Raw genomic sequence first — 14,300 nt, 5'->3', positions numbered from 1 at the left:
CTTAGAAATTTATTTTAATAGAATCTTATGCCTGACATACTTTGAGTGTTGTTGCGTGTTCTGTAAGGAATTTCAGGCTGAATTGATTCCTTTTCTCTTTTCGTATTCTTTAGCTCTCAGCGAAGAATGGGTGTAGTGCAGTGGCAAATAGACTGACATACGAAAAAAGTACCTCCTAAAGCCTAATTTGCCTTATCTCTGCCATGAGTTCACTATGTGGTCTGTGGCCTTACAACTAGATGGTGCACAGAAACTGCTTTGGAACAATTGAAAATACTATACAAATGTTAAATGTGATAATAATAACCAGCAAGTAGTTTTTGAAGATGATCCACCTGGGTTCAAAACATATGTTTTGTGTTGGATATTGGTAGCTTTTTCTGTTTTAAAAAAACACCATCCTGATCACACCTGGGATTTTGTGTGCATATGTACACATTAATTCTTATAAGAGCCATAACCACCAACCCAATTTCCAGAACTAAGAATCAGCACTCTGCCTGTAAGAGTCTGGGAATATTTGAGGTCAGTAAATGAATACCAAAAAGCAGAAAAAAGAACACCGCTCATGTTCCAGACAGAAAGCATTTGCTGATATGTTGCAATTCTGAGCTGGAACATGCAAAGAGCACTCATATATAATATAGTTACTGGAATGTGTTGATTACGACTATTTGCTGTTCAGAAATCATTTTGTAAACTCACTGAAAAGGTCACAGCTTATCTTTCTTAAAAAAAAAAAAAGGCAGGGATGGGGGGTTGAAGCACAGTGTTGTTGTTTCTTAGTCCCTAGCCTGCAATTATTCCTTTATTCCTTCTGCAGCAGCCTTAGCCAACCTGGTGTCTTCCATATGTTTTAGACTACAGCTCTAAAGCACCTGGAACACATCAGGGAATGATGAGAATTATGCTCTGAAACATCTGGTGGGCACAAGGTTGACAAAGGCTGTTCTGTACCAGAATGGCAGCCTCTGACTATGACACTTCAGTCAAATGACATATTTTTGTTAGATTCCTCTGCCGTGTCCACAGGTTCTAAGTTGGCAGGCAAGTAAAGCATGGTTCCTTGAAAGCACAAAGTATAAAAACCAATGAGACACACCATGTTGTTGTATGAGCTATTAATGCTATAAAAGACACATATTTTTTGTGGGCCATACTGTTAAATACTTATATAAAATCTAATTTGATGTCACATACCTAATATTTATTTATTATATACAAATATCAAATATGTTAATGCGTGGCATTTGAGAATGGCTGGAGGCAATCTGAAATCAAAATTTGTAAAGGAGAAGATGATTAGGTAGCAATTTTGTGCCTTCTCTAGTATATATATTCTGAAAACTGACACATCAAATTACTGGCCTCCTATTGTATGGTGTTGTGTATATTATAATCATCATCATCACCATCCATCCATCCATAACTGTAGAACAAAAGGCAGTTGGCTCTTCAGGAGGGTAGCTGTTTTGGAATCAGTTGGCTGATGAACTCAACATGGTCTGAAGAACACTATTGCCTATTACTATGAATTACCTTTGATTGCATTGTAGCTAGTCTTGGGATGGTGGAGCTAGCTGGTGGGAGTGAAAGAGTGACACATACACAGCTTTTGTCCAGCTAGCATTTATATATCAAGGTGTTCTGATTTTCCACACCTTTTGTAAGCTCTTAAACCATAAATATGTGTGTGCTCTGAATTGGTGCAATTATCTATTTGTATAGGGTACTATAGTTACTACATGTGCATTTCCAATATTTATGAGAATTATGTCACTGTGTTCCATTAGGATCATTTTAGCTGCCTAATAATGCTCACTGTTTGAAACCCCAAAATATTATAGGCAATCAACTTGGCCAAAGGATGGATATTCAAAATGATGCCATACCCCGCCCTGCCCCCCGACTGCTGAAATCTACCCTCAAAGGACTGGTCTTGTGTGATATTTGCATAGATGCTTCTTCAGAGATTCCCAGAATGTTATTTAAAGGTGTATAAAGCCAATCAATGCACATTCATTTACATATTCACATAATTCTTCTTTGATTTGAAGTGACAGCTGAAGCTCAATCTCTCTTTTGTTTAAACTTATGAGAAAGGAGAGTTTATGGAGGGAAGCAGCACAATATTCCTCTCCAAAATAAAGCTGGGTCCCTCAGGGAAAGGCACACAAAGTTCTTAAGTAGATCTGTGATGGTTTGGGAGTATTCAAAAGAACAAGATTTGAGAAGCAGGCTTCAGCAGCCAGGTCCCTGCAGTTATTCAATAAACCCCAGATACACCCCATATGACAACACAGTGAACACTCAAAGCATGACCTGCTAGAATTAAACAGAAACAGGGGAAGGAAAACAAACCCATTGTTGTTTGAAAAGGTTTTGCATGTGGAAGCAATTCTGAATGCTACTATGGCCACAACAGCCCTTTGGGAAAGCTAAACAGAGTAGACAGCTGGTCAGAGTCACAGAACCATCAGCATGGGATCTGGCATCTCGCCCCCAACAGCTTTTAAATTAGATAAGCAAGCCTTAACTCTTAATCCATCGTCAATAAGCACCAATCCCTCTGCGCTGTTATTTCAGTGTTCAGTATGTGCTGGTGGAAGTATTCACAGAAAGGGCTTTTGTGTGTGTGTGCAAATTGCAAAAACAAAAAAGGTACTATTTGATTGACATTACTTTTTGTTTAGATTTATCTTGGGATAAACATTTTAAGAGCTCCTGTGGTCTGAACTACCTTCCCTAAATGATAGCCTGCAGTTACTGAGCCATAGAAGCTCTCTAATGTTTACAGTGAGGGTGATACCACATTTTGAATTTCTAAGGAACCTAGGTCAATGAAGTCCTCCTTGCTGTGAGCAACTTTAGTTTGCTTCCCCTCATAGTAGTGCAAAATGGTACAGAAAACACACCCCAAATGTGGAAAACCATTTCAGGAGTGCGGGAGTTGATTTTTCTCAGGGAAAAAATATAGTATATTCAGATAGTCTTGCATTGTTGCCATCTGGGCGGGGTATAAATAATAAATTATATAATAAATAATAAAAGTATTATTAATAAGTATTGTTACCTGTCTGACTTGGAAGACAATAGAGGAGTGTTTGCCTTTAGGGGTGATATCAAACTGTTGGAAGTTTGCAGCACCTGCTCTGGCTGTAGAGACTGATATGGGAGAGATATGTTTTGTTGCAGCTGGGGCAGATGAAGGCATCCAGCAGATGAAGGCATTGCTGCTACTGGTGCACCATGGCATTTCTTCTCTCTGCGCTCCTCCCAATAGTCATTCCTCCTCTGGACATTACTATGGATACACAACCTGATTTGGCAACTGATAAAGGTCTTCCTGTGCTACTTGCCTCCTCTCTTTGGCTGTGTACACGCTCCCATTGACTCTGCAGCTTGTGTGCTCCTGCTGCTGCTATAAGAAGCAGTATACACATGGCGTTAACCACAATCAATATCTATCTTGGTTTTATTTTTATTAAACACTGCACTTTGATGCATTCCCTCCCCCAAACCAGCTTCAATCTGAATTGAGAAAAAGAACAATACTGTATACACTATTGCTTTAAAGCACATTTGAAGTTATTGGGGTGTAGGGAGGCTGTGTACACATTAAGAGTTTAAAATGAGTATATACTATAAGTTTAAGGCATATTTTTTTCCTTCAGATAATTCTGGGCACTAGTTTGCCCCTTACAGAGTTGCAGTTCCCAACAACTCTTAACAAACCACACTGCTCAGTATTCACTGAATGTATGCCAGTGCTTACCTGCCCTTCACACTGAAGTCCCAATGCAGGTTGCAACAATTTAAAAATGTTGTGAGCCAGAATCCCTTCAAATTCCTGGATTCAGCAAGAATTAAATTGCTGAAATTGCCAGGACAGCTTCTTGGCAATGGCCTAAGTATGGGTTCTTAAAGTAACAAAGGAAGCTCCCTCAACCGGCTGGTAATTAAAAGGATAAGTGTCAGTCAGTCAGAATTGTGTGTTTGAGCTACAACCAGGCTGCAGGCTGAAGGAGAGACATGCTTGATTTCTGCTGGAATCCAAGGCTGTGGCTAGGGGAGAAGAAATACCTTCTTGGGCTGTTTTATGTCTCAGGTTAGGCTCAGGTTGTGTAAATAAACCATATAACTTGAAAGCACCACAGTCTCCACCTTCCCTCATTCCAAGGGAACCAAACCCTGGAGCTCCTGGAATCTAGCACTGCTCAGAGATTAGGGTGGCGTGCAACAATACAATATTAAAACCAAGTTGTAAAAGGTATCCATCTTTCCTGAAAAGATATGCATGAGCTTAATGTGCATCATTAAACTGTGGAACTTGCACATTTCTCCACGAAGATGTCACAGTTGCTGCTTCAAGACATTACGCTGTAAACACAAAGCAGCTGAAGATACTCCCTGACAGCTTTCAGATAAACATGGTTAGTCAACAACCATTCAAAGAGGAAAAGCAGGCAGGTATGTGTGTGCTGTGCAAAATCTTCCTGAGGCTTCTAGCTTTCAGATTAAGAATAAAGCAAGATTCCATGGCTTTAGAGAAAATTCTGATGAAGTGTAGGCCACACTACTCTCTGCTGAAAGCTGAGAAACCCGAAGAACTTTGGCTTACACCTTATAGTATTCAGAAAGCAAATCCATTTCCCATAGTTTATTCTGAAAGCAAAATTTTGATTTGCTTAGTCCAACAGAGTATGCACTTAAGAGTACAATTGTACTGATTAAAACAAGGGTTCGCCACAGAATTTATAAACAGTGAAAGCAGAAACGCTCTTACAGTTCCCTCATTCCTGCCCATCTCTCTGGGAAACTACTACTACACCTACTCTCTAAACAAAGGCAGCATTTTGATGTTAACTCGTATGGGGGGGGGAGCACTGCTATGGGGAGCTTTTGTCAGAGGAAAGTAACAAAAAATCCCAAGAGAAAAGAGTCCACTGTTCCTTTAGCAACCAGTGTACCTTCCTTGGGCCCTGTTTAACATATTTAAGAGATCTGCAAGCTGGTTACACTGTGAAAGCAAGAGAGTTTCTTCTCCCCTACACGTTTTCAAAGCAGTGCTGAAAATATGTCTCTGAATTATAGTGACTAACATGTTCACTGCTATTGATCAATGGAGGCAAGATGAGGCCAGCCATGTTTGTTCTTCACATGTCTGAATATGAGGTGAAAGGTGCCCGATTTTTACCAAAGGTATGCACAGGTGAGGTGAGCTCAACCCTGACCTGCATCACCTTGCTATGGTACCGTACCCTGTTGCGTAAAGTATTTCTCAGCCAGAGCAGAGGAGAAAACTACCTGAAGTGGTGAAGTAAGGGGATGGTTCAGCTTCCTCACCTACATACATCCAAGAAGAGGAATCTGTGGCCCTACAGTTGCTGCTGAACTGCACCCATCATCATCCCTGACCATTTGGCAATGCTGCCTGGGAGTTGGGAGTCCAGGTTCCCCATCTTGGTGTCCACAACTTTTATTATAAAAACTAGACCACTATCTCTTCCTTTTAGGTGTGAATGGGGTAGAGATATGAATAAGCAAATGTGGCTTTGCCTGTTGAATCTAATTTGCTTCTAAGACAAATGGGACGTGTGTCAAAGAAAGAAGAAAGGCATATAAATTCCTCAATTAAGTCAATGGTTCTTAAAAGTGCTTAATTTTTTTAAGGTTTATGGCAGAGTATTTGTTGTTGCATAAAACCACATTCCTCTTAAAAGTCTTGGGGTGTTTGGAATTATCGCTACAGTAGATTAGAATCTGTTTGGTTTTCTAATCTGTTCCAATACAAAAATTCAGAATGGGATAGTGCACTTCAGTTCTCTCCCTCCAGCTTTATATACAATTTGGATAGATACAAAATGCCCTGCTTCTTACAGAAGTATAACCATATTGCATAATCTCTGTGTTAATAAAAGATTGGTTACGTAAATTATGGGGTGACTAATCTGCATTGTGGTTGCACTTGAGCAAATTCCTAGCAAGGTGAGTCTAGGCAGAACCCATTATTTTTACAGGGCAAGGAAGGGAGGCTTAAGGCTGCAATCCTATAAATGCATACCTGAAAGTAAGTTGCATAGAACTCAACGAGGCTTACTTCTGCCCTGCGTAAACATGTATTGGATGGTTCATGCAATGCATCTGGTACAGGACTTAACTACCTTTCTGGGTACACACCCAAGTTATCTAATGGACAAGAGGTGGAGTTATTCAACGTGCTTGCACTCTCCCTATGACAAATACTGGGAGGTGGCTCTTATTTATTACTTTAGCCCATGATTTTAAAAATTGTGCCAGTGATGTGTGAATGGGGTCTACTGACACATCCGGGATGGTAGATTGGCAAGACTTCTTCATGCTGAATTAATATTCTGTTCCTTAATTCTACTCACATTCGCTTCTTTGCATTGGCTTCATTGGTGAATCTTGTGGCCCTAGTAGAAAATGAAGTGGATCCCACGAGCCTGATACCTGCCTAACTCTGTTTTACACAAGCTCCCTGTAGATTGGGAGTGGAGGGATATCATAATAGCAGTACAAAACAAGTTGAAAGCCCTGAGTCAGACTGTGTGGTTACCATAGTAACTTTATGTGCTCCACCCAAGCAGCACAGTAGCCTCTGCTGCATGAACACACCAGTGGCATGACAGACATGATGCTACTTGAATGCTTCCTTTCCTGAAAATATTAGCTAGATTAACTTCCCAACCACGTGGTGAACTGACATCCCAAATAGGGCCAAAGTTCGTTGTATTTTTATTCATTCACACTGAGAAACAAGATTGCAACACTTGAAAAAAACAACCCACTTATTCTGACCTTTCCACTTGCTGCTTAGCCAACTTTCAGTATCATTCACAAGTAGGAGAGACTAACTGATGATAGCTTCTTAATAAATCATAGCACATAATCTTCTAACGATGCTAGCTGTGAATTGTTTGGAACATTCTAACTTCCCCTTTTTGCTAAAACAAGCAAGCAAGCAAGCAAACAAACAATATTATAATCTATATATTTCAGCTTTATGTAGAAGAAAAGTATTTAGCTTTTCAAACTCAATACTGAGGCTTCTTTATAAGAACAAAACTTCAGCAGACCAAATTTTTCTTTTGCCTCAGCAAACCTCAAGGCCAAACAAAGGCTTAGAATAGCCTGTAGAAGTGTAACTAATTGCAGACAAGGGCCAGAGATTTCTCCAGCTCCTTGACACATATACTGCCTATATGTCTCCCATGTTGGGTTCTCTCAGTGAAGTTGTCGTTTTTACAGTGTTTTTGGCTCCAACAAGGATTTTAGGGATGCATTTAGTCTCTCTCAAATTATTCTTAAGGAGAAAAGCCAGGCATGTGTTTGGTGACACCTAACACTCAACCCTTATTTGGAAGTCAAAGCAGTTTCAAGGCCTTCACCCTCATCCTAGGGTTGCATCCACACCATAAATTTAAAGCACATGGATTCTCCCAAAGAATACTGGGAATTGTAGTTTCTAAAGATGCTGAGAATAGTAACTCTGTAACAGGTATACTGGGATGCGGGTGGTGCTGTGGGTTAAACCACAGAGCCTAGGGCTTGCCAATCAGAAGGTCAGCGGTTCAAATCCCCACGACGGGGTGAGCTCTCGTTGCTCGGTCCCTGCTCCTGCCAACCTAGCAGTTCGAAAGCACATCAAAGTGCAAGTAGATAAATAGGTACCGCTCCGGCGGGAAGGTAAACAGCGTTTTCGTGTGCTGCTCTGGTTTGCCAGAAGCGGCTTAGTCATGCTGGCCACATGACCCGGAAACTCCCTCGGCCAGTAAAGAGAGATGAGCGCTGCAACCCCAAAGTCATCCGCGACTGGACCTAAAGGTCAAGGGTTCCTTTACCTTTAACAGGTATACTACAGTTTCTGGATTCTTTGGGGGAAGACATGCTTTAAATGTAGATATTAGGGATGTATTTAGGCTGTCTCACACATGCTCAGAGGTCTCTCCTCTTTATTATTTGGGTCTATGTTCTTGAGAGTCCTGGCTCATATTAAACTAGAACTGCACAACTTGTGATCCACCAAGCCAAGTGAAACCCACCAGTCATGTACAATGCCCCATCACGACTCAATAAACCTACTTTCTTTGCTTTGCCAAGATTTAAAAAAAGAGACTTATCTAGCATCTAGCTGGCCACAATGCATGAGTGATGTGCTTGGTGCTTATACAAGGTGGAGTTTCACTGGTTGACATTATTTTGGCTGAGGTAGTGTGCTACGATTTCAGAACAAGCTAAAGCACTGAGCAAGGGGGCAACCTTAAAGCAAGGAATGTGTTCTGAAAGTTCAAGGATGCACAAAGTGTTATCTGGCAATCAGGTGACATCAGGAACACATTCTTCAAAGCCAAAGGAATGTATGAAGTGTGTGGGTTTGCTGCTGATTAAAGCGAGTCAGAAAATGATTCAAGTTATTTATTCCTCTGGATATGTACACCTGGAAGATCCAAATTTGAAACCATATTTAGAGTCCTTAAGGCAGAACAAACAGGATAAACCCTCTTGATTTACCCCACTTTTGCGTCAGCTTGTGTCCAGGCAGTAAAAGTTAAAAATTCACATGGATATTCCGCCCCCCCAAGCTCAGTACTTTAGCACCCTTGACTGTGTAAAGAGCGGAGCTTTTCTCTCAGGCCCTGTAACTTTACAATGGTACAAAGAACTATTTAAGTTTCCCTTTTTTTCAGCATGCAGCATTTTGTTAAAGCTCCTCTGACTGAGAGAATAAAGGCTTCTCTCAAGGGCAGAAAGGGTCTTCTGTATTTCTTCTGACAAACTTTATAGTTCTCATCATAGAAAGTTGTCATCTTTACTAAAATATTTGTTTCATATCATCCATTTCCCCTCTGCAATGTTAATAAATGTTTTTGTGCCTTGAGCAAGGCCTGCCTTGCCTTCTGTGCTCCTTCTTCAGCAGCCAGTGCAAAACAGCTGGTCTGGGATTCCCATTCAGCCAACAGTGGCACATTATAACGGATGTAAAGATGGAAGTTTTCTGCTTCCACAGATAGTTGGGCCCTGCTTTTTCTGTTCAGAACAGTGCTTGCACTTGTGAGCCTCTCGATGCCAGCAGGATGGGGTTTGCAGGGGACATGCCCATGATGATTGCAGCAGTGTACTATTGACTGTGGGGATGCGGGTGGCGTTGTGGGTTAAACCACAGAGCCTAGGACTTGCCGATCAGAAGGTCGGTGGTTCGAATCCCCGTGAAGGGGTGAGCTCCCATTGCTCAGTCCCTGCTCCTGCCAACCTAGCAGTTCAAAAGCATATCAAAGTGCAAGTAGATAAATAGGTACTGCTCTGGCGGGAAGGTAAATGGCGTTTCCATGTGCTGCTCTGGTTCACCAGAAGCGGCTTAGTCATGCTGGCCACATGACCTGGAAGCTGTACACCAGCTCCCTCGGCCAATAAAGTGAGATGAGCGCTACAACCCCAGAGTCGATCACGACTGGACCTAATGGTCAGGGGTCCCTTTACCTTTTACTATTGACTGCAGTGTAAAATGGACCAGTTTAAGGGAACAACCGAGTTGTGTGCTTAACAAGCAGTCTGGGCAAAAACTAGAGAAGTCCTGTGTTTGAGAGACCCCAGCTTTGGCTGCCCAAGTTTGATGAGGCAGCAGGAAAAGACAAATAACTTTCAGGATGATCCAATGGCCCTTGCACTAGGGTGTCACATAGTTAGGATTTACATTGGTCATTGCAAGGGCCATGGGATTTTCCTGCTAATTACTGCATAAGAACTACTGGCTCCCAGGAAGAAACTGCCACAGGCACAGGATGTAACCAAGGAGCAAAGCATGCTTTATGTTCATTTGCTTTTTTATTTTTTTACTGCGGGGTGCCTGTCTGACAAGGAATTTGCGCATTTAGAAAATCTGCTTTTAAAAAACCCCTTGATCTTGAAGCATGGATCCTGCAGCAAAATAATCCTTCCCTATCCCATATGGCCATGGAGCTTGTTGAATCTTGATTTAAAAATCTCATAAAGTGATGACAGCAGTGCCAGGGCTCTAAAGTTGCTGCTGCCACAACTTGTAGTGAGTTTCGCCCCCATTGAGTTGCAGCTAATTACTCGTCCTTTCCTTATTCTTGGCTCAAGGCCCAATGGACTCATTTCTTATCCCCTCCAGTTATGACTTGGGATTCTGCTGCTCGGGAATTTATTACATTAGACACCATCTTTCACACAGCTTAGCTCAGTTGGTTAGAGCGTGGTGCTGATAACACTGAGGTTGCAGGTTTGATCGCCATATGGGACAGCTGCATATTCCTGCATTGCAGGGTGTTAGACTGGATGATCTTCAGGGTCCCTTCCAACTCTACAATTCTATGATTCTATTTCAATCCTTCCCTGCTTACCCTGAGCTGCCAAAAACACATACACACCCACCCAAGGGAAAGTAAAGTCCTTCCTTTTGACTATTACAGCAAGCATGTGCCATATCCCACAAACCACAGCCCCAGGGTTCCTTAAGAAGGCCTGTAATGACATTCGCCCTTCCTATTTCTCAGATAAGAGGGTATTCAACCAAGCGGTCGTGTTTTCATAGGTTTAGCTGAGAACTGCCAACAAAACATTCCTAATTCATTCTTACATAATTAGGTGTACGGAAATGATTTACTAGAAAAGGGAGGATAGAGCTCTGCCTTAACACAAAAATAACTGCCCACACTCATGTTAACTTCAGATATTGTTGAATGAATGTGGAGGCCAAGGATTCTAGTGTATTTATACTTCAAGATAAGTGCATGTGAATTTAGATCCTTCCTCTAGGTAAAGGTAAAGGTACCCCTGACCGTTAGGTCCAAGGTCCAGTCGCGGATTCCTCTGGGGTTGCATGCTCATCTCGCTCTATAGACCGAGGGAGCTGCCGTTTGTCCGCAGACAGCTTCCGGGTCATGTGGCCAGCATGACTAAGCTGCTTCTGGCACAATGGAACACTGACACCAGAGCAGCGCATAGAAACGCCGTTTACCTTCCCGCTGGCGCGGTACCTATTAATCTACTTGCACTTTGATGTGCTTTCGAACTGCTAGGTTGGCAGGAGCTGGGACCGAGCAACGGGAGCTCACCCCATCATGGGGATTCGAACCGCCAACCTTTTGATCGGCAAGCCCAAGGCTCAGTGGTTTAGACCACTCCTCTATTTCTGTTTAAGTTATTTTAGAACAGCTGCATATATGTGTGTGTGTCTGCATGTACTATTTTTCTAGAAAAAGAGGTGCCGGAACTCACCATTAACACCTCCCTTGTTCTCATATAACGGCAATGGCGCCCACCTGAGATGTGCCTGAACTCAGTTCCAACAAGTTCTGGCTGAAAAAAAGCCCTGGTGTGTGTATGTTCTGACTTTTACAATAATTAATTACAAGATGGATTACAAAACTCAAAAGCAATGTAAGCATCACATAATCAGTAAAAGCAATTCAGTCACAAAATGATCTGAAATGTGCCACTAAAATGTCTTCTTAGAAATCATGCTAGCTTCCACATACTAAAGCTAATCATTAAAGGCCCTCCCAAGTGAAAAATTTCCTAAGCACTTATATCTATAAAGAGGGGTGCTACTATAGAAAAGTTGTGTCTGTGTTACTCACTCTGGTTAGCAGGACACCAGGAGCTAGAATGAATAACTTTTTCAATTATCGCAATGGACAAAATTCAGCCAAAGACAAGTGCTTCTAAATCCTTTTGATATCAACAGAAGAAATTTTAATACATTCTTAATGAGTGCAAGTTTGGCTGAATCATACCCATGTTTCCAGTTTGATGGAAAACCATAACTAAATTTCCTCCTTTCATATTCTAAATTAGGTTTATTGTTGTTGAATATTTCCTCCAGTTTCCATTTGAAAAAAGGAGAGTAGCTCAGTTAAAAACAGAAGAAAACAAAATGAGCCATGTAATATTTTCTGAGCATTCTCTTTGTGTACGGCCTATTTGATTATTGCAATGCCTGTAGTTGGGTTCTTCCTGGTAAAAGCGTAACAAATTTATTCATAAATAAAGAGTTGGCAAACTTAGCAAAATTATAAACAATGGATAATTATACAATCAACCTATTTTCCTCTTGCATGTTGGTCAGGTGTGTTTACTGAACTGCCTAAAACCAGGTGGTTATGTAAAATGCAGAAGAGTTGTCAGGCCAGCTTCTAATTTTGTAAGATGCATACCTTAAATTATATGTATATTTAAAAATAACCAAGAAGAGCCAGACAGCACTGCAGGCCTCCTACTTCCTGTTCTGTATATGTTTAGGTTAAGTAATGTAGACCTGATTAAAATGATTACCCAGAAGCATGTAATTCTCAAAATGAAAACCAAACAGATTAAGGGGTTGCCTCTCAGTGCTGTTATTCTCTTTTATTAAGTATTGTTATTCATATCTATATTCCACCCTTTCCCTGAGGAAATAACATAGCATGCATGGTGTTTTCAGTTAATTAGGAAATGAATTCACATATTACAGGAAGGCTAGGTATACACTGTACATATCATGGGCATGATTCAGCCAAGGTTAAGCACTGTTCTGTTAAAATCAACTGAGTGTCAAGCACATACCTAATTCCTTCAATGGAATTTAAAATTTCCTGAACTTTTACTGGATTATTCCCCCGTTTCCCCTCCAAAAAACAAATGATCTTTAGTATTTTTCACACAGCTTCCAAACAAAAAGAATAGGAGAGTAAACACTTACTCCTTTTTACAATACCTTACATATTGGAGAAGAGACTGGGACTCAGGATACCAGAAATATATTTCACTGCAGCATGCTTTCAGCTTTCCACCTTAACAACGGAAGCCAGAAAATTTAATTGGAAAGAGACTTCCTCAGGCATCAGCTGTGGTAGTGATTAGGATGGTTCAGTTCGGTGGTTTCTTAAACATTTTGCCTTTGGGAAACCATTTCCACATCATCTTATCTGCTGTAAAATGGCTGTACCATTATTCCTGGGCATGTTTAAGGGTGCAGAGTCAGTTTACAGAGTTTCATAGCTTGGCAAGCCTCTCTGGTCACATTTTTGCCCTGTGTGAACTGAAAGACCATGTCCAGGACTCTCTCCTGTGATGTGCCCTGCAGGAGATTTGTGTCTTCCAAGAAATTTGTCTTATCATTACTAAACTTCTCATTCTGCTGGAACACCAGGGTTCCTTGAAACAAAGTTTTGGCTATGTGTTCCTCATTTTCTCTGTGGACCGTGAGTGTTCAAGTCAGGAAACTGTGGATAGTTAACACATGTACAGTGGTACCTCTGGTTAAGAACTTAATTCGTTCTGGAGGTCCGTTCTTAACCTGAAACTGTTCTTAACCTGAAGCACCACTTTAGCTAATGGGGCCTCCTGCTGCTGCCGTGTCGCCAGCGCATGATTTCTGTTCTCATCCTGAAGCAAAGTTCTTAACCTGAAGCACTATTTCTGGGTTAGCAGAGTCTGTAACCTGAAATGTCTGTAACCCAAGGTACCACTGTATATCCATAAACTTGAAGACAGCACCATGCAGTGATGACTTGCATGTACGAATGGGTCATCCTTGATGTAACACCACAAGCAGATCTTTTCCATATCTCCTTAATATGTTTTTCAGCTTTCAGTCCCCAACTGTATGATAACGAGTGCAGAGAAATTAAGCTTGTACTATATGTGCTGGAAGAAATGGAGGCAGTGAGAGATTTTACTTTCTTGGGGTCCATGATCCCTGCAGATGGTGACAGCAGCCACAAAATTAAAAGACGCCTGCTTCTTGGGAGAAAAGTAATGACAAACCTATACAGCATTGTAGTGGTTGGGAGTTACTCGTGCGTAATCCTGCCCCGTTTGGGCGTTAGATTGCCTGGTTAAACCCTTCGGACTGCACAGCCCATCTCAGCGTGGCTGCCCTTAGTCACTCGTAGAATCTGTCTGTGGGCGTTTCTTAAAGCGCTGCCAACATAAGAGCTGTTTGACGCCCAAGCGTCTCCGCCTCTCACTGCGTGGGAGTCTCCTGCGCAGGGTGGGCGTGGGTAGCGGGGTGCCTGGGCTCTCCTCACTAACTTCCAGCGAAGAGTCCTGGAGCCCCTGCACCTCCTCGTCCCGTTGCTCTCCTGGATCCCTGGTGTTACACTTATTCCCTTCCCTTTCTTCCCAGCTGAGTCTCCCCCTAGCGCTGGGACCTTCTCCTGCAGAATCAGAGACCCTCTCCTTCTCCCGTGCCTCTGATGTCAGTTCCCTGACAAGCATCTTAAAAAGTAGAGACATCACCTTTCCAACAAAGGTCATAGAATAGAATCATAGAA

Source organism: Podarcis liolepis (assembly GCF_965112155.1).
Source record: "Podarcis liolepis genome assembly, chromosome: 4".
Taxonomy (NCBI): domain Eukaryota; kingdom Metazoa; phylum Chordata; class Lepidosauria; order Squamata; family Lacertidae; genus Podarcis; species Podarcis liolepis.
Note: the sequence above shows the minus strand (reverse complement) of the source record.